A 25,604-nucleotide genomic window follows, 5' to 3' on the forward strand; every position below is an offset into this window, starting at 1 on the left:
TTTGATCAAATTCGCCTGTTTGTGGCGGCCCTAAGAAAAATGGAAGTTAATGCGGGTTGTCTATTTAACCATTTTGCTGTGCTGTAGATATAATAAAAAAGCGAATTTGGGACCCATTGCATTACTTTGCTGCTAAAAAAAATCAAAATTATATTTAACTTATCAATAATTATTAATGCTCATTCCTATATGAATGAAATATGGCAATACAATGTAATACTAACACTAACACAGATAAAACAAATTTTTGCGTTTTAAAGGTGGATACAGAACAGTTGCGTTTCCAATGTTTCGGAAATAAACAAATTACGAATTTTGTGTATACAAATGGGCAATATTTAATCATATTCAATGCGTATTAATTATTATTAACATTATAAATATATTACTGGCATTTGTATAGTAAATTTATCCATATTTTAACAAAAGAACAATAATAAAATTTTATAATGACAAGTATAAAACAATACGACATTATTGCCAGTTTTATTTCTTTTACTGATATTGAAGGGAAGCAAAATGATATCGAATTGTGGTTTTTACTAGCGCATTTGAATAAACTTGTTTTTCATACCATCATTACTAAGGATGTAAGCTACAATTAAAACCGGGTGTCCCCAAAGCGATACGGTTTTGGGTCGTCAACAGTTTGAAAAAAAAATTATTGAATAAATCGGCCAAGAAAATTTGCTGAATTTTTAAAGTTCCGAAATTTCCACCAAAGAGCGTAATTGTCATTTTCAATATTAAATTTTCACATATTAATGATACTTTGAACACTGTTTTAAAACCGAGAAAAATTGAAATCTTTTTTTTTTAGATACTTTTTACGTTACCTCTAACATGGAAGCAGGAAACATAGTAATAATTTTAATATAATAATAAGTTTTATTTCGAAAACAACCCGAAAGGAAAAGATCCATACCAAACTAAACTAACCAAAATTCTATTTCTAAGTTTTAACTCCTTCTATTCATATTTTAACTTAATATAAAGATATACAGAAGCAGGTTTCTATGTCAGAAAATGCCATCTGGTGGCACGGTACTGAACCGCAATCATCTCACCCATAGCACGTTTTATAAACCCCATTAAGCCGTTTTGGAGTTATGGACATTAATTTGAAGCACCTCCATCCCACTTGCCTTTTAGAGGTGAAGCACCTAATTTTTTTTAATTTTTTTTTTAGTAAAAACTCCTTCAGTTATGACTAAAAAATTATGAAAAATTACCCCTATTTCTATCAGTGTGCAACATGATTGTCTAGGAGGGGATTAAGATATTCCGATTACTTCGAGGGTTGAGGCAGTGATCCCTGTATACATCTACCGATCGTATATTAATGATTAATTTTTATAGACGTCGCGTCTTTTTATACGGCGAACGTATTTTAAAGTGCGCTCCAGTGTCGCCGTTGGGTATTCAAATGGGGATAAAGTTAAGTACTCGGGCCATCAGATGCGGTTACCGCCTATAAAAAACTTGTCACCCCAAACAGAGGGTCAGGAAAAAACTCTATAAAGTTATACATGAATATTAGATTAAGGGATCTAAAGAAAACTCCGGGCCGAGTCAAAGGCGAAGAACTCTCGACGTCCCCGTTCGACTTCGGGACGTGTTTTTTTTCTCGCAAGAACAATAATTTTTAAGGGCGCTCGTTGGACTGACAGGCGGGGGGCACGAGGGTCGAAATTTCGGGGGTGAAAAGTCGGATAAGGTAGGTCGCAAAATTTTGAAGCGCAAAAATAAATTTTCGATGTAATTTTTGTGGTTTTTAAATTTAACCAAGTAAATTTCATAGTTTTGAAGTAGAATTGGTCCTTAGTTCATTACATTACAGTAACAATAACAAATAGTAAAATTATTTATTTAAAAAATATTTACCCCTCCGCAACAACCATGCAGGAAGAATCCAGAAGATTCGTAAATAGTATTGAGTAGAAAACTGCACTCTAAAAGTTAAATTTAACCCATATTATCCCAAACATAAAAAAAATTAAAAAATACTTTTTTGCTCGGAAATTATTTATTCTGTTGCACTTAAGAATACATTACATGTATCAAAAAATAAAAATAAAAACTCGAGACGTACAAAAAAATAGTGGTGCACAAACGAACCACTGGGAAAAAACATGAAATAATGTTTAGGGGCACATGAAATGTAACGTATAATTTGTACATAAATATACAAAAGAAAGACAGAAAATCACTAAAAATAGATTGTTTTCCAAATAGACCCTGATTTGATACAAAAAAACGCATAATATTTTATGGTGCGTGGGCGCACCACTCGTAACACCCAGTTTCATTTTTGGTGATACTTTACAAAGCATGAAGTATGTAAATGCACATTACACTTACAAATATTATAAATGTAAATTGTGTGCCTCTGCTTCGGGCTTTATTATAATGAGCAATCATGAGGTGACCTTGATTATCATAACGCACTTCATCTATGGCAGGTGCAAGATTCTTTGAGTAATTGTTTTATCAGTTCAGAAAGCCTATTTTTTAGTTCCTCACATGATCTAAATTCATCGGATATAGGTGTGCCAGTGTACTCAATCTGACCTTTCTTCTATTTGGCAGTAGAAGCAAGCCTGTCGTTTGCAGAACAGCATACGTCTTCTTTTGAATTCCAGGGTTTCAGCATCTGATGAGCCCCATTCAGGTTCAATAGTTGATGAATTACAGCACTGATGAAGGACAGCTGTATTATTCAGTGTATGTAACTCGGGAGTTCGAACCATTTCAGTTGGTTCCCCATTCTCTTGTAGATTATTGCTATCGTTCATATCTTCTTCGTCAGTCAAGGTATCAAGGGTGGAATATAGACCGGGTCAAAATCTTCTTTAAATATTTTTTCACGTTATTTTTAGCATAAATTTACAAGGAATGGAATGCTACAATACATAAGAATACGAAAATCCAAATAATACTTACGACTTTCATTTTGAGTGAAGTACCTCGGAAATGCCATATTTTATGAACTGTAACGTTCACTGCACAAGGCACAAATTAATACTAAAGAACACGCTAATTGTTGGATGTTTATTCTACATACGCTGACTTGTCTAAACTTACAATAATAAAGTTTTGTTTCACAGATGAAACCAGTGGTGCATTCACGCACCAGTAAATATTTTCAAAAAATAAAGCATAATCAATATAGTCTTTCCAATGCATGTTTTCTGCGATGTAATCTATATGCTATAGACTTAACAAAAATGGCAATACAAATCCAAAATATATTTTTTTACTATTTTTGATTTACTTGAAAATGTGATATAAGTTTATGTGCCTCCTTTGTTAACTTTTGAAGTCATATAGACGGCCTTACCTTTACACATAAATTAGCGATTATATTTTTACATTCTTTTGCACGCCAAAACTTGAAGGTGAGATTTGACACTCACACCTACCACCAGGTTGAAGGAAATAAATTATTGTTCGTGATTCACTTGTTTATTTCCTTTAAGGGTTAGAATCTCGGGTTGATAAGTTTACCTTTTTCGAATCACGTGGCGCCTACCTACCACCTTCCGGAACATGACCGAGGGACTTTATTAATCCTTCTTGATTGTTAATGAGCTAGCCTAGGCATTGTCTTACCTCACTATTAAATTACGAATTTAATTAATTAATGAGTTTCTTTTTCACGACCCTGAGATTGAGAGGTAAGAAACTGGCGCCCAACTGAATATTTTTTTGAGTGTGTTCAAAATCTTTGATTCTCTTGAAGTTTCGGTGGTTCTTTTATAACAAGTTTGTATATATTGCTGTTTTACTATGCAATGCGTTTCATTTTTGCGGTTTAATTAATTAGTGTTGTACATATACAGTTGCGATATATTGTTATTTATTAATTTTTGATTGTGTGATATTTGGACGATATCTATACCAGGTGGATATATTTTTTGGTATATATCCCTTTACTTGTGGAATATAACTGTTGCTATTTTTTTTTCAAATTGGAGCACTGCGGAATTTTTGTATATTCAATATCGGTAAAGTTGTATTTATGTTTGCATTGGAAAACTATTATTGTTAAGAATTTTTTTTTGGAGGTGTCAAATTTCACAAAATTCTAGTACTTGGCTGGTGGTTATAACGGTGACTCCAAAATTGAGAGAGCAGTGTAATTGCAATCCTCCGACCTCTTCTGTGATTTGGAAATTTATTTAAAAGCTTTTGGAAGTAATTACCGATAGTCCTGTGTACTTAGCCACATTTTCCGTTTATTTTTCACGGATCTTAGTAGATTATTACTATTATTTTTAGTTTCAATTTGCGGCTTCTTCGATCAGCCACAGGTGGCCTAGTGTATCGCGAGTTGTGTGCGAGTGGTATTGTGTTGGTCCATTATTTGGTTGCTTCTATTGCGCTGTCGTTCTCCCGTTTTTCTTTTTCTATTTTCCTTATACCAGGAAGGGGTGGGGAATTTAATTATTGAAATTTTAAATGGAGATTAATCGGCTTAGGAGTGATAAATTGACTTGGGAGTTAGCTGCTAGAGGTTGTGATGTGGGGTCTACAGTGGATGAAAAGAGAGCTCAGTTGCGGGAAGCATTTCAGCGGAACATTCGGGAGGATATTAACATCCATTTTGAGCCATCTTCTGAATTGGGCATATGTGCATCTAAGTTGGATGAATTGGTGGGCCTTATTCAAGAGTTTGATGCGGAGAATAGAGAGAATGAATTCAAGAAAATTTACAGCAGGCTAATGCATGTCAAAAGCAGATTGCACAGAGTGGTAGCTGAGGGTCAGGACTTGAAATCGAAGAAACAAAACCTGATGTTTTTATTGAGTGGTTGTTTTGACGCCTTGCAGGACGCGAATCACATCGCCAGCCTTTGCCAGACTAGTGTTGGAGCAATGTGCACACAAAATTAATTTATTCATCCGGAGAGAATGGATGCTCCTGTGGGTAATTTGATAGATCTGGGAGGTGCAGCACCTGATCATAATCCTACTTTGGAGAGGCCGGTAGACTCTGGATTATCACGATCGCTCAATAATGATGTAGATTCCAACCTTACAGGGAACTCGTTTGGAGATGCAAGGAGGCGAATAACGGAATTTGAATTGCAGAATTTAGCTCAAACAATCAACCGTCGAGCCTGTACCCAGTTGGCCGATCGGTTGGCTGCATTTACAATTTGTCCGATTCCTTTTATGATTGAGGAGGCAACTTCTAGTACTCGTCGAGTATCATTTGCGACTAATGCTGGCTCAAGCGCGGTACCAATGATCCAAACGTGCTCTCAATCCGGAGGAAACAGTACTTCTAGACCAAATGGCAGCATATCGTTAATTACAAACCCAGTGAGTCACATTGGTGCACCGTCTCATGCAGGCTTGTCTAATGAGAGAGATGTGCCTCGATCCTCAGGATCATTCGTACCAATACACAAATGGAACGTTTTCTTTAATGGTAGTGGCAGTGTACCTTCATTTATTGAAGATATAGAGCATTTGGCGGAGTCGAGAGGAGTGACTGAAGATCAGTTGTTCCATTCAGCTTACGAAATCTTGAGAGGAGATGCACGAGATTGGTATACGCCCCGAAGGCGGTCGTTCCTTGACTGGCCCGATTTAAGACAAAAGCTCCGCGATGCATTTCTGCCTCTGAACTACGACGAAGATTTGTTGGACGATATTAAGAGACGTACTCAGGGTCAAGATGAACGATTGCTATTATATGTTACAAGGATGCAAAATCTTTTTATGAAATTGTCTTCTAGGAAGCCGTCCGAGAGCGAGCAAGTTAACATTATTAGAAGAAATCTATTACCACACTTACAGGTAGCCTTGAGCTTTCAAGAAATCGCCACTATCGGGAGTCTTTTAGAAAGGGGAAGAGCTGCCGATGAGATACACTGGCGCGCACAACAATACTGTCCCCCACCTGCGCATCCTCGTCTAGTGCAGGAACCTCATTTGGCGTATCGTCGGCAAACTGCAAACCGTCATGTTCAGAGCGGTGGAGACGGCAGTCCAGAGTCCTAGATTGTGACGATCCAGTTGTCCTCAATCACGTCGCTTACTTTGTTTTCGATGCAAGCAGCCAGGTTGTACTATTAGAAACTGTCCAGAGTGCTCAAAAAACGAGACTCAGGGGAATTAAGTGGTCGATTGGTGTCCCCTGTGAATGTTTCGACGACCGATAATGTACACACTTCTGCTTTTCTTCAGAAGCAAGCATTGATTGATTACGTAATATCCCATTCAAATCAGGATCAGAGACCGCATATAGAGGTTACCGTTTTGGGACATCCCATTCTGGGTTTGTTAGACTCTGGGAGTAGTGCCACTTTAGTTGGGAAGTCAGGTTATATGACATTGATGCATTTAGGTTTGAAGTTGGATACCTCTCGGAAAACGTTGTGCTCTGTTGCGAACGGAAATACTTGTCGGAGTATTGGATCCGTAAAGACGCCAATGTCCCTGATGGGGAGGGTGTCTATTATAGATGTTTTAGTGGTACCGGAGCTATCAAATAACTTAATTTTGGGACCCGATTTTTGGATTTCAATGAATGTAGTACCGAATTTGAAAAGGAACGAGTGGCGTTTTGGAGAATACCATATGGTGGAGGTTTGTGGTATTTCCGACGAGAGCACTTTGACTGAGGACCAACGAGGAAGATTGAACTCTTTAATGGATGAAAAATTTGAAAGAATGAGCAAAGGTTTGGGGTATACTACAGTGGCGACTCATGAGATTGTCTTAGAGGAGAACGTTAAGCCCATTAAACAGCGATATTATCCCGTTTCACCCTTCAAGCAGAAGATCCTTGATGAAGAAGTTAAGAAAATGCTTGAAATGGACATCATCGAGCCTTCTAAGAGCGCTTGGTCTTCACCAGTACTTCTTGTGCACAAAGAGGACAACGCCTATTGATTTTGTGTAGACTACAGGGCACTTAATAAGGTTACTGAGAAAGACGCATACCCTTTACCATACGTTTCATCAATTTTGGACCGGCTGCGTGGAGCCAGATATTTAAGTTCCATGGACATTAAGTCGGCATTTTGGCAAGTTGGAGTGAAGAAGGAGTGTCGAGAGTATACCGCATTTACAGTACCACAACGGGGACTTTTTCAGTTCAAGCGAATGCCGTTCGGGCTTACTAACGCACCGGCAACTTGGCAGAGACTTATCGATGCCGTCCTCGGCTCAGATTTAGAACAGTATGTTTTGGTGTATCTGGACGATATTATAATAATTTCTCCCGATTTTGAAACGCATTTAATCATTTTGGGTAAGGTATTTGATCGCCTAATGAAAGCAGGTTTAACATTAAGCCCTGGGAAGTGTAAGTTTTGTATGCCTTTCCTTAATTATTTAGGATTTGTAGTTCACTCTAAAGGTCTTCATGTAGATGTCAGAAAAGATGAAGCCATAATGACGGTTCCTCCGCCCAAGAATATTACAGAGATTAGGAGATTTCTAGGTATGGCTGGTTGGTACCGAAGATTTGTGCCAGATTTTTCCACCCTGACCGCGCCGTTAACCAAATTGACCCACAAGAATGCCTCTTTCGTCTGGGATAGCAATTGCGAGGCTGCCTTTAATCATATTAAAAATGCACTTGCCTCAGCTCCTATATTAACGTGTCCAGATTTCTCGAAACCCTTTGTCCTTCAGACCGACGCTTCTGTTTATGGACTTGGCGCTGTTCTGACCCAAGAATCGGGCGACGGAGAAAAGGTAATCTGCTTCTTGTCACGTTCGTTGACAAAACAGGAGCGTAATTATTCCACTACTGAGCGTGAGTGTTTAGGTGTCATTTGGGCTGTCGAAAAACTGCGCAATTATCTTGAAGGGAACCATTTTACTATTGTCACGGACCATGCTTCACTCATTTGGCTTAATAATCTGAAAGACCCAACCGGAAGATTGGCCAGATGGGCTCTTCGTTTGCAACCCTATGATTTTGACATCGTACACCGAAAAGGGAAAGATAATGTCGTTCCGGATTTTCTTTCGAGAAGTGTCCCGATCAACGTGGAAGTTGTTAGTACGAGCCCTGAGCAAGTCCTTGATTTTGGCAGTAGTACTGAATAGGAATATGATAAGTAATATTGAGAGTCGACCGGAGCAATTTCCTCAATGGCGTGTGGAGAATAATATTGTATATAAATATGTAAAGTGTCCGATTCCAGAACTTACTGCGCAGTCTGACTATTGGAAGATTGTAGTACCCAAGGATCACCGAAATAAAATCCTTAGGAAGTATCATGACGAGCCCGTTTCCGGTCATGTTGGAACTTATAAGACTTATTGGAAAATTCATAATAAATATTTTTGGCCGAAGATGAGAGCAGATGTAAGGAAGTATGTTCGTAGTTGTCGCATTTGTGCCCAACACAAGCTGGAGCAAAAGGCCTCAGCAGGTCATATGAGTACACGACCTGAGATAAACCGGCCATGGCAAATGATAAGTCTCGACTTTATGGGACCATATCCCAGAAGCAAGAAGGGCTACTCCTACCTCCTTACAGTATGCGATTACTTCAGCAAGTTCGTTGCTCTGTGTCCATTACGGAGCGCTACTTCAAGCGCCCTGTGTCGTTTCGTGGAAGAGCAAATATTTCTGGTGTATGGAGTGCCTCAGTTCCTCATTTGCGACAATTGCAAACAAATGAGAAGCAAGGAATTTAAAGCCTTGCGTTCCAGATATCATGTGAAAATCTCGTATACCGCATATTACCACGCGCAGGAGGACCGTGTTGAGCGGCACAACAAGATTGTGAAAACCATGGTTTCCATCTATTTGGGAGAGAATCACAAAGAATGGGACAAAAATCTTGCTGCAATTGGATGCGCTATAAGAACCTCTCGAAGTGAAACCACAGGTTATACCCCATACTTTGTCAATTTTGGACGAGAGTATGTCGGAGATGGTACCGAGTATCGTTATATGTTTAACAATGGTAATGATGATCGAGTTGAAGTACAGACTGAGATGAAAGCACGCGTAATAGGTTATAGAAAACTTTTTGAGGATGTCAAAGCCCGTATAGCTAGAATGGCGGACCGATCCCGTAAAATATACAATTCGCGTAGGAGACCAGTTCACTATCAGGTCGGAGATCAGGTTTGGAGGAAAAATAAAATTCTCTCCGACGCGTCGAAAAACCTAAATGCTAAACTTTGTCCAAAATTTATAGGCCCCTTCACGGTTAAGCGTAGAATAGGAGGTTGGACGTATGAGTTGACGAATAGTCAGGGTAGGTCGTCGGGTGTTTGGCATGTTAAAGATTTAAAACCTACTTACTTTGCTTCTGATGACGATTGATTTAGTTTTGGTGAACAACTGGTTTGGATTTACAATCTATTCTTCAGACAGTTGTTTTCGTGGGTTAGAGGTGGGTTACTTACTTATCAATAAGCACTGAAGTTTATGAATTTTCTGTCTCTAAACTTTTCAGTTGCTGTTTGAAGGCTGTATATCGATGCCTCACCAGTCTGTTATTCTTTTGACAGATTTGGTAAGCTTTTTTATATACTAAATCATATTGAAAGTGTTGGAGAGTTATCACCAACAAGGTAGAGCTCCTGCGAGCTCTCACCTTTTCTTTCCCGATTAGTGTCTTTGGTCTTGTTCGCTTCTTACCTCTCCATCTCAGGGTCGTGAAAAAGAAACGCATTAATTAATTAAATTCGTAATTTAATAGTGAGGTAAGACAATGCCTAGGCTAGCTCATTAACAACCGAGAAAAATTAATAAAGAAGAAAAGAGAAAAAAATATATATATACTAAACCAAAGCCAGGTTGGAAGGCGGTGAAGGGCACCTCGGTCAGTCCCGGAAGGTGGTAGGTAGGCGCCACGTGATTCGAAAAAGGTAGACTTATCAACCCGAGGTTCCAACCCGTAAAGGAAATAAACAAGTGAATCACGAACAATAATTTATTTCCTTCAACCTGGTGGTAGGTGTGAGTGTCAAATCTCACCTTCAAGTTTTGGCGGTGCAAAAGAATGTAAGACACTATAATTTAAGGCTATAAGTTCCGCAAACCGTTCTTGAAGAGAACAGGCCACTTAAGCTACCCAAACCTCAAGATGTCCCGAACGTTACACAGCTGTCTGTCACTATCCCGGGAACCAAGCCAAGATGGAATGGTGGCTCAATGGGACAGCCGCAGGTGGGCAGTCCCAGTTAACCCAGCAAAGTCCGTCCGGAAAGCCGGCTGCTCGATAGGGGAAACTCCACAACTAAACATGTACCCAAGAGACAGCATACACTGCAAGACACCAAGTCTGGTCTGGTATTCCGGTGAAAGAAGAAACCACGTGGAAGGTTTACGGGAAACGGAGCAACAATACGTACAATACTAATTAAAAAAAAAAACCCTAAAATAAAATCGGCATAAATTGAGGAACACTGATTAGGTGGCGAAATGGTTCCAAAAGGTAACTTACCTCGATTCGAGGGTTTTCTGGAAATATGGGGCAATGACAATTCTTTTCAAAATCCCTCGTTGAGGAAGATTCCCATTCCAAACTCCAAATAGATCCAAAAGTATGGGAAATCATAAATTAGTGACCAATTTACATATCCCCCTCTTATTGGGGTAGCACTACCGGCTCAAAAAGAAATCGGTCACACAAAAGAAAATCTGCCACAACCCCAAGCTTCAAAAGCTAGCGTACAAAATGCCGGACGATTCAGACAACCAGTTTTATTAAAAGGCTAAACGGGCACAAAAAATTAGAGGGAAAACGCCACTCTTGCCAACCTAGTCGACGGTACGCCGCCAGTAGAAAGAACAACTGAACTATATCTGTGGTGATAGCCGTATGGCCCGTGCCAAAGAATCGAGGTTGCGTCAACGAGATCGAATTACCCGAACGCTATCTATGGTGGCGACCGGACGGCCAGTCACAGAAAATCGAGGAAGAATAGGTTAAGAAACAAAACAATATTTACTAGGCTCGCCAAGGAATACCGAAGCAATGAAAAGCAAATGTGGTCCCTAGTCTCATAGGGTAACAGATGGTAATGGTTATGACTCCTTCTAATGCGCAACTAATACTCTGTTTTTTGCATTAGTATCTCTCAGTAAACCGGTGTCACTTAAGAGAAAACCAAGCGAACAAGGGGCCACGCACACAGCCGTTGCAGCATAAAATATTTATGGTTCGGCAACACAATCGGCCGGGGAGTACAAGTCCGAAACTAAAGGAACCGAGTCTACAAAAGAACGTGTGTTCAAATTGCAAAATCGATATGAACCTAATAAACAAGAATTTTAATTGTTAAGAAGCACTCGCCAAACAGCAAAAGGTAAAGGAAATGGACAGTACAATTAATTCTACAAGGTACTAATAAAATAAACCCGTTACTTCGCAAATGTGCCAGCACTCTCACTTTAAAAATGCTAAATTTTACCATTGAAATATGAAACCGTCACACTCCCCCGTTCCTCCGTCAGAGGTGAACACCGATCGACACATGGACTTCCACCAGAACAGCAAAATAGCGTACAACTTGCCGAAACGCCCGAAGAAAAAAAAACTTAAATATTAGTAAAAGAGCAGCAATATCACCCGAAAACTCGGTAAAGCACGAAGGAAAAAAAAAAAGCTTACCAAATCTGTCAAAAGAATAACAGACTGGTCAGGCATCGATGTACGGCCTTCAAACAGCAACTGAAAAGTTTAGAGACAGAAAATTCATAAACTTCAGTGCTTATTAATAAGTAAGTAACCCACCTCTAACCCACGAAAACAACTGTCTGAAGAATAGATTGTAAATCCAAACCAGTTGTTCACCAACACTAAATCAATCGTCATCAGAAGCAAAATAAGTAGGTTTTAAATCTTTAACATGCCAAACACCCGACGACCTACCCTGACTATTCGTCAACTCATACGTCCAACCTCCTATTCTACGCTTAACCGTGAAGGGGCCTATAAATTTTGGACAAAGTTTAGCATTGAGGTTTTTCGACGCGTCGGAGAGAATTTTATTTTTCCTCCAAACCCGATCTCCGACCTGATAGTGAACTGGTCTCCTACGCAAATTGTATATTTTACGGGATCGGTCCGCCATTCTAGCTATACGGGCTTTGACATCCTCAAAAAGTTTTCTATAACCTATTACGCGTGCTTTCATCTCGGTCTGTACTTCAACTCGATCATCATTACCATTGTTAAACATATAACGATACTCGGTACCATCTCCGACATACTCTCGTCCAAAATTGACAAAGTATGGGGTATAACCTGTGGTTTCACTTCGAGAAGTTCTTATAGCGCATCCAATTGCAGCAAGATTTTTGTCCCATTCTTTGTGATTCTCTCCCAAATAGATGGAAACCATGGTTTTCACAATCTTGTTGTACCGCTCAACAGGGTCCGCCTGCGCGTGGTAATATGCGGTATACGAGATTTTCACATGATATCTGGAACACAAGGCTTTAAATTCCTTGCTTCTCATTTGTTTGCCATTGTCGCAAATGAGGAACTGAGGCACTCCATACACCAGAAATATTTGCTCTTCCACGAAACGACACAGGGCGCTTGAAGTAGCGCTCCGTAATGAACACAGAGCAACGAACTTGCTGAAGTAATCGCATACTGTAAGGAGGTAGGAGTAACCCTTCTTGCTTCTAGGATATGGTCCCATAAAGTCAAGGCTTATCATTTGCCATGGGCGGTTTATCTCAGGTCGTGTACCCATATGACCTGCTGAGGCCTTTTGCTCCGGCTTGTGTTGGGCACAAATGCGACAACTACGAACATACTTCCTTATATCTGCTCTCATCTTCGGCCAAAAATATTTATTATGAATTTTCCAATAAGTCTTATAAGTTCCAACATGACCGGAAACGGGCTCGTCATGATACTTCCTAAAGATTTTATTTCGGTGATCCTTGGGTACTACAATCTTCCAATAGTCAGACTGCGCAGTAAGTTCTGGAATCGGACACTTTACATATTTATATACAATATTATTCTCCACACGCCATTGAGGAAATTGCTCCGGTCGACTCTCAATATTACTTATCATCTTCCTATACCACGCATCAGTACTACTGCCAAAATCAAGGACTTGCTCAGGACTCGTACTAACAACTTCCACGTTGATCGGGACACTTCTCGAAAGAAAATCCGGAACGACATTATCTTTCCCTTTTCGGTGTACGATGTCAAAATCATAGGGTTGCAAACGAAGAGCCCATCTGGCCAATCTTCCGGTTGGGTCTTTCAGGTTATTAAGCCAAATGAGTGAAGCATGGTCCGTGACAATAGTAAAATGGCTCCCTTCAAGATAATTGCGCAGTTTTTCGACAGCCCAAATGACACCTAAACACTCACGCTCAGTAGTGGAATAATTACGCTCCTGTTTTGTCAACGAACGTGACAAGAAACAGATTACCTTTTCTCCGTCGCCCGATTCTTGGGTCAGAACAGCGCCAAGTCCATAAGCAGAAGCGTCGGTCTGAAGGACAAATGGTTTCGAGAAATCTGGACACGTTAATATAGGAGCTGAGGCAAGTGCATTTTTAATATGATTAAAGGCAGCCTCGCAATTGCTATCCCAGACGAAAGAGGCATTCTTGTGGGTCAATTTGGTTAACGGCGCGATCAGGGTGGAAAAATCTGGCACAAATCTTCGGTACCAACCAGCCATACCTAGAAATCTCCTAATCTCTGTAATGTTCTTGGGCGGAGGAACCGTCATTATGGCTTCAACTTTTCTGACATCTACATGAAGACCTTTAGAGTCAACTACAAATCCTAAATAATTAAGGAAGGGCATACAAAACTTACACTTCCCAGGGCTTAATGTTAAACCTGCTTTCATTAGGCGATCAAATACCTTACCCAAAATGATTAAATGCGTTTCAAAGTCGGGAGAAATTATTATAATATCGTCCAGATACACCAAAACATACTGTTCTAAATCTGAGCCGAGGACGGCATCGATAAGTCTCTGCCAAGTTGCCGGTGCGTTAGTAAGCCCGAACGGCATTCGCTTGAACTGAAAAAGTCCCCGTTGTGGTACTGTAAATGCGGTATACTCTCGACACTCCTTCTTCACTCCCACTTGCCAAAATGCCGACTTAATGTCCATGGAACTTAAATATCTGGCTCCACGCAGCCTGTCCAAAATTGATGAAACGTATGGTAAAGGGTATGCGTCTTTCTTAGTAACCTTATTAAGTGCCCTGTAGTCTACACAAAATCGATAGGCGTTGTCCTCTTTGGGCACAAGAAGTACTGGTGAAGACCAAGCGCTCTTAGAAGGCTCGATGACGTCCATTTCAAGCATTTTCTTAACTTCTTCATCAAGGATCTTCTGCTTGAAGGGTGAAACGGGATAATATCGCTGTTTAATGGGCTTAACGTTCTCCTCTAAGACAATCTCATGAGTCGCCACTGTAGTATACCCCAAACCTTTGCTCATTCTTTCAAATTTTTCATCCACTAAAGAGTTCAATCTTTCTCGTTGGTCCTCAGTCAAAGTGCTCTCGTCCGTAATACCACAAACCTCCACCATAGGGTATTCTCCAAAACGCCACTCGTTCCTTTTCAAATTCGGTACTACATCCATGGAAATCCAAAAATCGGTTCCCAAAATTAAGTTATTTGATAGCTCCGGTACCACTAAAACATCTATAATAGACACCCTCCCCATCAGGGACATTGGCGTCTTTACGGATCCAATACTCCGACAAGTATTTCCGTTCGCAACAGAGCACAACGTTTTCCGAGAGGTATCCAACTTCAAACCTAAATGCATCAATGTCATATAACCTGACTTCCCAACTAAAGTGGCACTACTCCCAGAGTCTAACAAACCCAGAATGGGATGTCCCAAAACGGTAACCTCTATATGCGGTCTCTGATCCTGATTTGAATGGGATATTACGTAATCAATCAATGCTCGCTTCTGAAGAAAAGCACAAGTGTGTACATTATCGGTCGTCGAAACATTCACAGGGGACACTAACCGACCACTTAATTCCCCTGAGTCTCGTTTTTTGAGCACTCTGGACAGTTTCTAATAGTATAACCTGGCTGCTTGCATCGAAAACAAAGTAAGCGACGTGATTGAGGACAACTGGATCGTCTGTGACCCGTCTGGCCGCAATTCCAACACTCAATTGGTCTCCTTGGGAAATCACAGCGAGGCTGCGCTCTAGGACTTTGGACTGCCGTCTCCACCGCTCTGACCTGAACAGGACGGTTTGCAGTTTGGTGACGATACGCCAAATGAGGTTCCTGCACTAGACGAGAATGTGCATCTAAGTTGGATGAATTGGTGGGCCTTATTCAAGAGTTTGATGCGGAGAATAGAGAGAATGAATTCAAGAAAATTTACAGCAGGCTAATGCATGTCAAAAGCAGATTGCACAGAGTGGTAGCTGAGGGTCAGGATTTGAAATCAAAGAAACAAAACCTGATGTTTTTATTGAGTGGGTGTTTTGACGCCTTGCAGGACGCGAATCACATCGCCAGCCTTTGCCAGACTAGTGTTGGAGCAATGTGCACACAAAATGAATTTATTCATCCGGAGAGAATGGATGCTCCTGTGGGTAATTTGATAGATCTGGGCTAGTATATATATATATATATTTTTCTCTTTTCTTCTTTATTAATTTTTCTCGGTTGTTAATGAGCTAGCCTAGGCATTGTCTTACCTCACTATTAAATTACGAATTTAATTAATTAATGCGTTTCTTTTTCACGACCCTGAGATGGAGAGGTAAGAAACTGGCCCCACGTTGGGCGCCAGTTTCTTACCTCTCCATCTCAGGGTCGTGAAAAAGAAACGCATTAATTAATTAAATTCGTAATTTAATAGTGAGGTAAGACAATGCCTAGGCTAGCTCATTAACAACCGAGAAAAATTAATAAAGAAGAAAAGAGAAAAAAAAATATATATACTAAACCAAAGCCAGGTTGGAAGGCGGTGAAGGGCACCTCGGTCAGTCCCGGAAGGTGGTAGGTAGGCGCCACGTGATTCGAAAAAGGTAGACTTATCAACCCGAGGTTCCAACCCGTAAAGGAAATAAACAAGTGAATCACGAACAATAATTTATTTCCTTCAACCTGGTGGTAGGTGTGAGTGTCAAATCTCACCTTCAAGTTTTGGCGGTGCAAAAGAATGTAAGACACTATAATTTAAGACTATAAGTTCCGCAAACCGTTCTTGAAGAGAACAGGCCACTTAAGCTACCCAAACCTCAAGATGTCCCGAACGTTACACAGCTGTCTGTCACTATCCCGGGAACCAAGCCAAGATGGAATGGTGGCTCAATGGGACAGCCGCAGGTGGGCAGTCCCAGTTAACCCAGCAAAGTCCGTCCGGAAAGCCGGCTGCTCGATAGGGGAAACTCCACAACTAAACATGTACCCAAGAGACAGCATACACTGCAAGACACCAAGTCTGGTCTGGTATTCCGGTGAAAGAAGAAACCACGTGGAAGGTTTACGGGAAACGGAGCAACAATACGTACAATACTAATTAAAAAAAAAAACCCTAAAATAAAATCGGCATAAATTGAGGAACACTGATTAGGTGGCGAAATGGTTCCAAAAGGTAACTTACCTCGATTCGAGGGTTTTCTGGAAATATGGGGCAATGACAATTCTTTTCAAAATCCCTCGTTGAGGAAGATTCCCATTCCAAACTCCAAATAGATCCAAAAGTATGGGAAATCATAAATTAGTGACCAATTTACATATCCCCCTCTTATTGGGGTAGCACTACCGGCTCAAAAAGAAATCGGTCACACAAAAGAAAATCTGCCACAACCCCAAGCTTCAAAAGCTAGCGTACAAAATGCCGGACGATTCAGACAACCAGTTTTATTAAAAGGCTAAACGGGCACAAAAAATTAGAGGGAAAACGCCACTCTTGCCAACCTAGTCGACGGTACGCCGCCAGTAGAAAGAACAACTGAACTATATCTGTGGTGATGGCCGTATGGCCCGTGCCAAAGAATCGAGGTTGCGTCAACGAGATCGAATTACCCGAACGCTATCTATGGTGGCGACCGGACGGCCAGTCACAGAAAATCGAGGAAGAATAGGTTAAGAAACAAAACAATATTTACTAGGCTCGCCAAGGAATACCGAAGCAATGAAAAGCAAATGTGGTCCCTAGTCTCATAGGGTAACAGATGGTAATGGTTATGACTCCTTCTAATGCGCAACTAATACTCTGTTTTTTGCATTAGTATCTCTCAGTAAACCGGTGTCACTTAAGAGAAAACCAAGCGAACAAGGGGCCACGCACACAGCCGTTGCAGCATAAAATATTTATGGTTCGGCAACACAATCGGCCGGGGAGTACAAGTCCGAAACTAAAGGAACCGAGTCTACAAAAGAACGTGTGCTCAAATTGCAAAATCGATATGAACCTAATAAACAAGAATTTTAATTGTTAAGAAGCACTCGCCAAACAGCAAAAGGTGAAGGAAATGGACAGTACAATTAATTCTACAAGGTACTAATAAAATAAACCCGTTACTTCGCAAATGTGCCAGCACTCTCACTTTAAAAATGCTAAATTTTACCATTGAAATATGAAACCGTCACACGCTTGGTGGTGGAGGTGTGATCCTGTGGGCTGTTGCGAGGGCTAATACACGAGACTTGTTTACCGCTGTAGTAACCTGTGCAATTTTAGCCTACTAGGTCTACTTAACATCGCGGTATATAGATTACCGCATGCCTAGTGTTACCACTCTAGTCTGGAGGTTTTCCCTTCTGCTTCCGGTGGATTCGTCGTTGCGCTGTTGTTGGGGATCACTTGGGTGTAGCTAACCTTTCTTTTAATTTTGTTTTCGGTTTTTTTATACAACTGTCTGGCCCAATGGGTGTCGTGCGGTTTCACTGCTGCGTCTCGCAGGTATGTGTTGGTGAGTGCGATGGATGAATGGTAGCTTCGGCGAGCCAATCAATTTATGGGAGGTCTCGGCTACTGGTATTCAAGTGGCCCGCCTTAGGTGTGGTAGTGTCTAATGTGCGACAGTAGTGGGTTAGGGATTAACCTGTCAAAATTATTCAATTGGTATTAGTGGATGCGCAGGCTCCACTAGGTAGTGTCGAGCGCAACAAGAGTGCGCGCGATACTGCTGTTTCACTAGTTGTAAGTTCTTGTTTTTTTTTCGTCGGGCTTCACCGAGTTTTCGGGTGATGTTGCTGCTCTTTTACTAATATTTAAGTTTTTTTTCGGGCGTTTCGGCAAGTTGTACGCTATTTTGCTGTTCTGGTGGAAGTCCATGTGTCGATCGGTGTTCACCTCTGACGGAGGAAGGGGGGAGTGTGACGGTTTCATATTTCAATGGTAAAATTTAGCATTTTTAAAGTAGAAGTGCTGGCACATTTGCAAAGTAACGGGTTTATTTTGTTAGCACCTTGGAGAATTAATTGCACTGTCCATTTCCTTCACCTTTTGCTGTTTGGCGAGTGCTCCTTAACAATTAAAATTCTTGTTTATTAGGTTCATATCGATTTTGCGATTTGAACACATGTTCTTTTGTAGACTCGGTTTCTTTAGTTTCGGACTTGTACTCCCCGGCCGATTGTGTTGCCGAACCATAAATATTTTATGCTGCAACGGCTGTGTGCGTGGCCCCTTGTTCGCTTGGTTTTCTCTTAAGTGACACCGGTTTACTGAGAGATACTAATGCAAAAAACAGAGTATTAGTTGCCCATTAGAAGGAGTCATAACCATTACCATCTGTCACCCTATGAGACTAGGGACCACATTTGCTTTTCATTGCTTCGGTATTCCTTGACGAGCCTAGTAAACATTGTTTTGTCTCTTAACCTATTCTTCCTCGATTTTCTGTGACTGGCCGTCCGGTCGCCACCATAGATAGCGTTCGGGTAATTCGATCTCGTTGACGCAACCTCGATTCTTTGGCACGGGCCATACGGCCATCACCACAGATATAGTTCGGTTGTTCGTTCTACTGGCGGAGTACCGTCGACTAGGTTGGCAAGAGTGGCGTTTTCCCTCTAATTTTTTTGTGCCCGTTTAGCCTTTTAATAAAACTGGTTGTCTGAATCGTCCGGCATTTTGTACGCTAGTTTTTGAAGCTTGGGGTTGTGGCAGGTTTTCTTTTGTGTGACCAATTTCTTTTTGGGCCAGTAGTGCTACCCCAATAAGAGGGGGATATGTAAATTAGTCATTAATTTATGATTTCCCATACTTTTGGATCTATTTGGAATGGGAATCTTCCTCAACTAGGGATTTTGAAAAGAATTGTCATTGCCCCACATTTCCAGAAAACCCTCGAATCGAGGTAAGTTACCTTTTGGAACCATTTTGCCACCTAATCAGTGTTCCTCAATTTATGCCGATTTTATTTTAGGGTTTTTTTTTTAATTAGTATTGTACGTATTGTTGCTCCGTTTCCCGCAAACCTCCCACTTGGTTTCTTCTTTCACCGGAATACCAGACCAGACTTGATGTCTTGCAGTGTATGCTGTCTCTTGGGTACATGTTTAGTTGTGAAGTTTCCCCTATCGAGCAGCCGGCTTTCCGGACGGACTTTGCTGGGTTAACTGGGACTGCCCACCTGCGGCTGTCCCATTGAGCCACCATTCCATCTTGGCTTGGTTCCCGGGATAGTGACAGACAGCTGTGTAACGTTCGGGACAGCTTGAGGTTTGGGTAGCTTAAGTGACCTGTTCTCTTCAAGAACGGTTTGCGGAACTTATAGTCTTAAATTATAGTGTCTTACATTCTTTTGCACCGCCAAAACTTGAAGGTGAGATTTGACATTCACAACTACCACCAGGTTGAAGGAAATAAATTATTGTTCGTGATTCACTTGTTTATTTCCTTTACGGGGTGGAACCTCGGGTTGATAAGTTTACTTTTTTCGAATGACGTGGCGCCTACCTACCACCTTCCGGGACATGACCGAGGTGCCCTTCACCGCCTTCCAACTTGGCTTTGATTTAGTATTTTTTTTCCCTACTTTATTAATCCTTCTTGATTGTTAATGAGCTAGCCTATGCATTGTCTTACCTCACTATTAAATTACGAATTTAATTAATTAATGAGTTTCTTTTTCACGACCCTGAGATTGAGAGGTAAGAACTTGAAAACTTTGACTAAAAACTTTAAAAATTTCTGTTGCAACTTCACTATTATTATAAAACTTGTCACCTTGAGATATGATTGAAAATCCTGTACTAACTACTAACTAAAAAAAAGATGGCCAATGAAAAGATATATATCAAAAAGAATACTTTTTTTATAATGATAAGATATTACAACTGAGAATATCAAGGTAATCCTGTTCAGTTGTATACTTTAAATGCTCAGTTCCCAGTGTTAGAGCTTCGTGTTAACGAACGACGATGTTTATGTTATTACCAAACGTTTGCAATACTCCAAATTATTTGATTCTGGAATAAAAAAAATGTCTTGACACTTCAGTGTTTAATAACAGAGAAAATAACGTTAACGATAACGCAAAATAGGTACTTTTGATATTATAACTAAACATTTCAGGCTGATCTGCATAACTTGTATACGTTACATGCTCAATTTCCAGTTCTAGCTATTGTAAAGTGTGTGTCGTGCTAAAATTGCTGACTTTAAATCTTATGCAAGGAATTAACGAAATCAATGAAATCCATCACAAAGAATGTCTGTTGTCATTTCAATGCTCACTATAAACTCGTAATCTAGATTGTAGATTGGATCAGATTTTATTCTTAATCATCAAAATCTAGTAATATATCATTTTGGTACTATGATAACTACCTTTGGGGAAAATTGGAGAATGTTCAGATGCAGTATATATCAAAAATTTGGAAGTATATCAAGAACAAAAAGGTCTTGCTTATTGGTAAAACTAGTTCTTACAGTCACTTTCAAGAGCAGTAATACTCCATTAAATGAGAAATTAATATCCAACAACACCTTGCATAGTACTTTAACTGTCGAGATTTGGCTGGGAGAAAAAAGTCCACATACGTTTTAAAAGTAATTGCCTAAAGTGTATCGCTTAATCCCGAGACATTTATCGAAGCGAAAGAAATGGCCCATTGAGCACTTACCAGCGAAAGGCAGGCGATGAAAATATATCAAGAAAGAGAATCAAGAAAGGTTCCCTCGAGCCCCCGACCGACTCGACAGTCACCTAATGACGCTTATATTATTGTCGTTAGGGGTGGCGTTTTTGTTATTGGTAGTGACTCAGAGAAAAGAAGTTTAGATTTTTAAATAAAGTGATTAATAGCCACCAGGGGATATTGTAACTCTTAACCTTGGAAAAAAAATCATCTTAAATACGATGTCTAAAGCTTGCGAGGTGTCCACGAATTATATTCAAATAAAAATGTCGTTCAGTTTAGTTTGCCAATGATTTATTGGTTGAAATTTATAACTTTCATTGACTAAATAAATCAAAAACAAATCTAAAATGTAAACAAGTTATTATGTATGCGTTACATTATGACTGTACATTGTTGAAATAACAAAAATTTTTATGAAATTTTCAATATTTTTGTTAGTTTTCTTTTTGGTTTGACATCCCTACCACACATTATAAGGAATAAAAGTCACCATATTTTCAAAATTTAGTTTCATTACCTATACAAACAGTTAATCTTTTGGTGATGTGTCTATCAATTTTCTGCTTTAGTTAATCGCACAAGCGATTATCAATCACTAAAAAGCACACTGTTAAAAATAAGGATAAATCTGTACAAATTTCCAAAAAACTTGTCGGAAAATTTACTCATAAATACAAAAGTTTCATTTATAATAAGGATGTTAATAGCAACTTACGGTCTAACCTTTTAAACATTATTAAACAAAAGGAAATCTAGAATGACCCTAAGTCTTCCTAACCGCAAAAACGGCTACAGTAGGAAACTCTTTAAATAATCAGTAGTAAACAATTTTCTCCACATAATGTTTGGCATATTTTATTGTACAAGATGAGAAGTTGCCTGATAAAAATTCAGCTAAAAATTAATTGGAAGAATAAGCAAACAGTATATCAGAAAAACATCGAACTTGGATTTTGGACGTTGCTTTGCAAATACCACTGATTGTTAAAGGAGGCTTTTGGTTATCAATATATTTTATTTAGTACACTTAAAAAATTATCAATCCAAAGGACATGAGAAGAGGAAGTGTAAGTTATTTTCAAAAACCTGAAAGTGTACTATTTCTGTCCTAAATAAACCCTGAGACAACTGAAATTCCGTACGGCAATAGACGCTTTGCTTCGAGATGCGAAATGGCAGTGTGGAGAGCTACAAAGAGCTACTACTACAAAAAAAATATATCTTTTTATACATACAACAATTTTTGAAAGAAATTTAGACAGTGTACTGCAATACTATTTACAAATCTTCTGGATCGAAACTGCTGATATTTGGTGAATCATCCTGTTGACTTCTTCAGAGCTAAACTGAAACTGGCTCGCATTTTTCTCCTACTCGGCAACTGCTGATGACTTTATTTGTAGTAATCAAAAGGCTCTTTCATGTTTTTTCGGTCTAGTTGTTACTTACATGGAAGAATTTTATATTTAAAGTCGACAGCAACTGCTGATGAGTTTATTTGTCGTAGTCTTAAAGATCTTTTTCAAACGGTATATTAGCAGGTAGAGAGTAGAACGAGAGTCAGCTTCAGATAATCTCCAATGAAGGATTGGCGAAACGTCTATCAATAACTGATGCAGGGGGAATCCATAATATTTGTAAATAATATATTTGATAAGCAAAATTTACGGGCATATGTTTCCAATACCATAATATCATGTGTACATAGACTCGCGGCTTAGAATATGAACAATCTATATAGTAAATTTATTATTAAAAAATAAGAGATAAATAAATAAATGAGGAAATAGACAATTTACGTGACAAGTTTTCAAGGAAATAATTAAACCGGATAGTGTATAGTATTATAATTATTATTCGTATAATATATAAGTATAATTATTCTTCGCTTCCGACTGAACACTGAAACAAAAAAATCCCTTCGGTAACCAACAAAAGCGGGAGAAAGGATCTTTTATACGATCCGGAAATTTGATATACGAACTGTGGTCCCCTTTCCTTTAACAGCCCACGAAACTGCGCGACAAGAAATAAACCACATCCGTTGTTTCGGAGCCGAAAAGAAAAATACCACTAAATTAGCAAGCAACTGTCCCGTGGCCGAAAGAAAAACTTAAGAAACGACGGGTAGTAGCCGACGGGAAAGTGAAACTTTTATGTTGGTCATTAAACCTTGGCTCCTGACAGTAGTAAAAGTTTCCTTTCCTGCGGATCGGAAAGGGTTTTGAGACAAAGCGACTCCCACTTAAAATTCCATAAAAGTGTCGCCGTTTGTTTGTCCGGCGTGGAAAACCGGAATTATCTGAAAGGATTTCCGGAAAAGTGCATTGGTATTACAGGCCTTTTAAGGGTAATCTGGAACATAAACTCACGAAATTATAAAATTTTATTCAGTGATATGTACTATTATAAGAAGATCCACGTTAGATAGGCAATCAGCAAAAATGTGAGTTGTGAGTTATAAAATTTTATTCAATGATAGGTGCTACTATAATAACATACACGTAAGATAATATTTTATTCAATTATAGCCACTAAAAGAAGAAAATCTACGTAAGATGTACAATCAGCAAAATTATGAGTTACTGTGAGTTACAAAAATTTATTCATGTGACTTATTACTTATTGGTGAAAAGTAAAGGCCTCAGTTGAGCTTGTTTGGTTGGTTTTAGATTTCAATAGATTTGCGCTTTTATTAATGCGTTCGGCAACTGCTAATAAGTTTATTTGTCGTAGTCTTACTGATCTTTCATGTTCTTTGAGCTAAGTTGATATGCACTCTAACATAAGTTCTACCAATGAATATGAAACTAATAATGACCTTCCATTCTTGGTTATTCTTGTCAATAGAAAATCAGACCTAACATTGGGTCATTCTGTTAACAGAAAACCTACACACACAGACCGATATCTTAATGCATTGCTGCTTCACCATCCGGATCAAAAGTCATCGGTTATCAACTCATCTTCAACATCAACTTGTTTACAGAGCCGTAAAACTATCCTTCCGAACCATCCGAACCCCACACTTGCCACTGTTTCCATATTAAAAGTTCTTAAGAAATATAACGTCCTGCACTTTACCACTGAGATATCACAAGTTTACAGACGGCGTTACTAGGCTCAACAAAAAAACTCATCAGTATTTTTCGGACATAATGATGAAATCGGACATCAAATCTTATTCGATAAAACGTAAATTTTGGTATGCACCAACGAAAAATCCGAGAATCTATAAAAATCTATAAGCAAGCAAACCATTTCAACCATAACCTTTCACCAATAAGGGAATAAGTCATCCGAGACAACGTTCATGCCCGTTCTTTAGCTTTGCCGCCCTCAAACAACGTATATGCAGATATTACTGCAGTCTTGAAAAGAAGCCAGTTAAATACCAAAGATTGGTTGTGTACATTACAAATGCATACGAAATAAATCTCATCACTATCTATAGCACAATTTACACCATAATTTGTAACAAGGATATACCACACAAAATATCATAGAAGGGTATCATAGCATAGAAGGGCACAATTTAAAAGATTGCCAGGTCTACGGCTGGGATATTAAAGCGCCAATTAATTTAACAGATTATAGTAGCTTAAAATTCCATAAGGAGATTTCTCAGATCGTCTCATCGCTCTTTTAAATATTCAATCTAGCTTACAAAGTTACCACAAGCATAGGTTTGTATTTTAATATAAACTCGCCATTTGTGAGTGTAGATTATTATTATTATTGAAATAATCTAATTTTATTCCGCATACGTAACGGAAATGAAAATAAATAACAAAAATATTCAAAAACGCTCTAGCATGTTAGTTCGCTATATTGTTTGACTAGTTTCGACGCTTATAAATAGAGACTTAAAATTATTTTTCTACTCCCGTCTGTAAAATACCGACACACCGATCTAGCGTGCGGAAAGCGTCACTTTACCACGTCAGTTTCGTTTCCCACGAATCCGACCCACTTCGGACATTTCCGGGATTTTACCGCACGGGTTTGGGAGCAATCGGATGTTGTGGGAAATATTTCCCATACTTTTAATTTTGACGTTTGTCAATTCTGACGGCCATGTCAGTGAATGTATTTGTGTCGTTTTGAGAAAATGTACCAAAAAACTAACGGTCGCAGAAAAAGTATAGTATGCAACAAGTTCGGTAAACTTTTTAACTCGCCCGTTTATTAAAAAGTCGCTCCGCTCGTGTGGAGAATATACTATTGTCTTGAATGAATGAACAGTGTAAGTGGTGTTGTTATAAAATTTAAGTTTCCTTAAATGACTAGAACTTCTAAGTATACTTTTTTTCAATATCGGGACCGCCAACTTGTTAAAAACTTACTTTTTCGAAGGCGATTACAGGGTTTTGAGGGTATTTAAGGAAAATGTGATCCGAAAACAACTGCTAGAGCAAACCGTAAATTAGCTCAGCTATTTGTTAGTCGTAAACTACCAAGTCTCTACGTTAATTCGGAGCAAATGTTTCAGTGGACGGACAAATGGGATCGTCAGCGTCACACAAAGCGGAG

At 39.3% G+C, this 25,604-nt stretch overlaps 1 protein-coding gene across 1 annotated transcript in view; it reads right to left on the reverse strand.

Moving 5' to 3' along the window:
• Positions 1 to 25,604, reverse strand: part of LOC132705356 (kinesin-like protein CG14535) — a 577,250-nt gene that overhangs the window by 516,960 nt on the left and 34,686 nt on the right.

The sequence above is a fragment of the Cylas formicarius genome, unplaced genomic scaffold, assembly GCF_029955315.1.
Source record: "Cylas formicarius isolate icCylForm1 unplaced genomic scaffold, icCylForm1.1 PGA_scaffold_7__23_contigs__length_41026272, whole genome shotgun sequence".
Classification (NCBI taxonomy): Eukaryota; Metazoa; Arthropoda; class Insecta; order Coleoptera; family Brentidae; genus Cylas; species Cylas formicarius.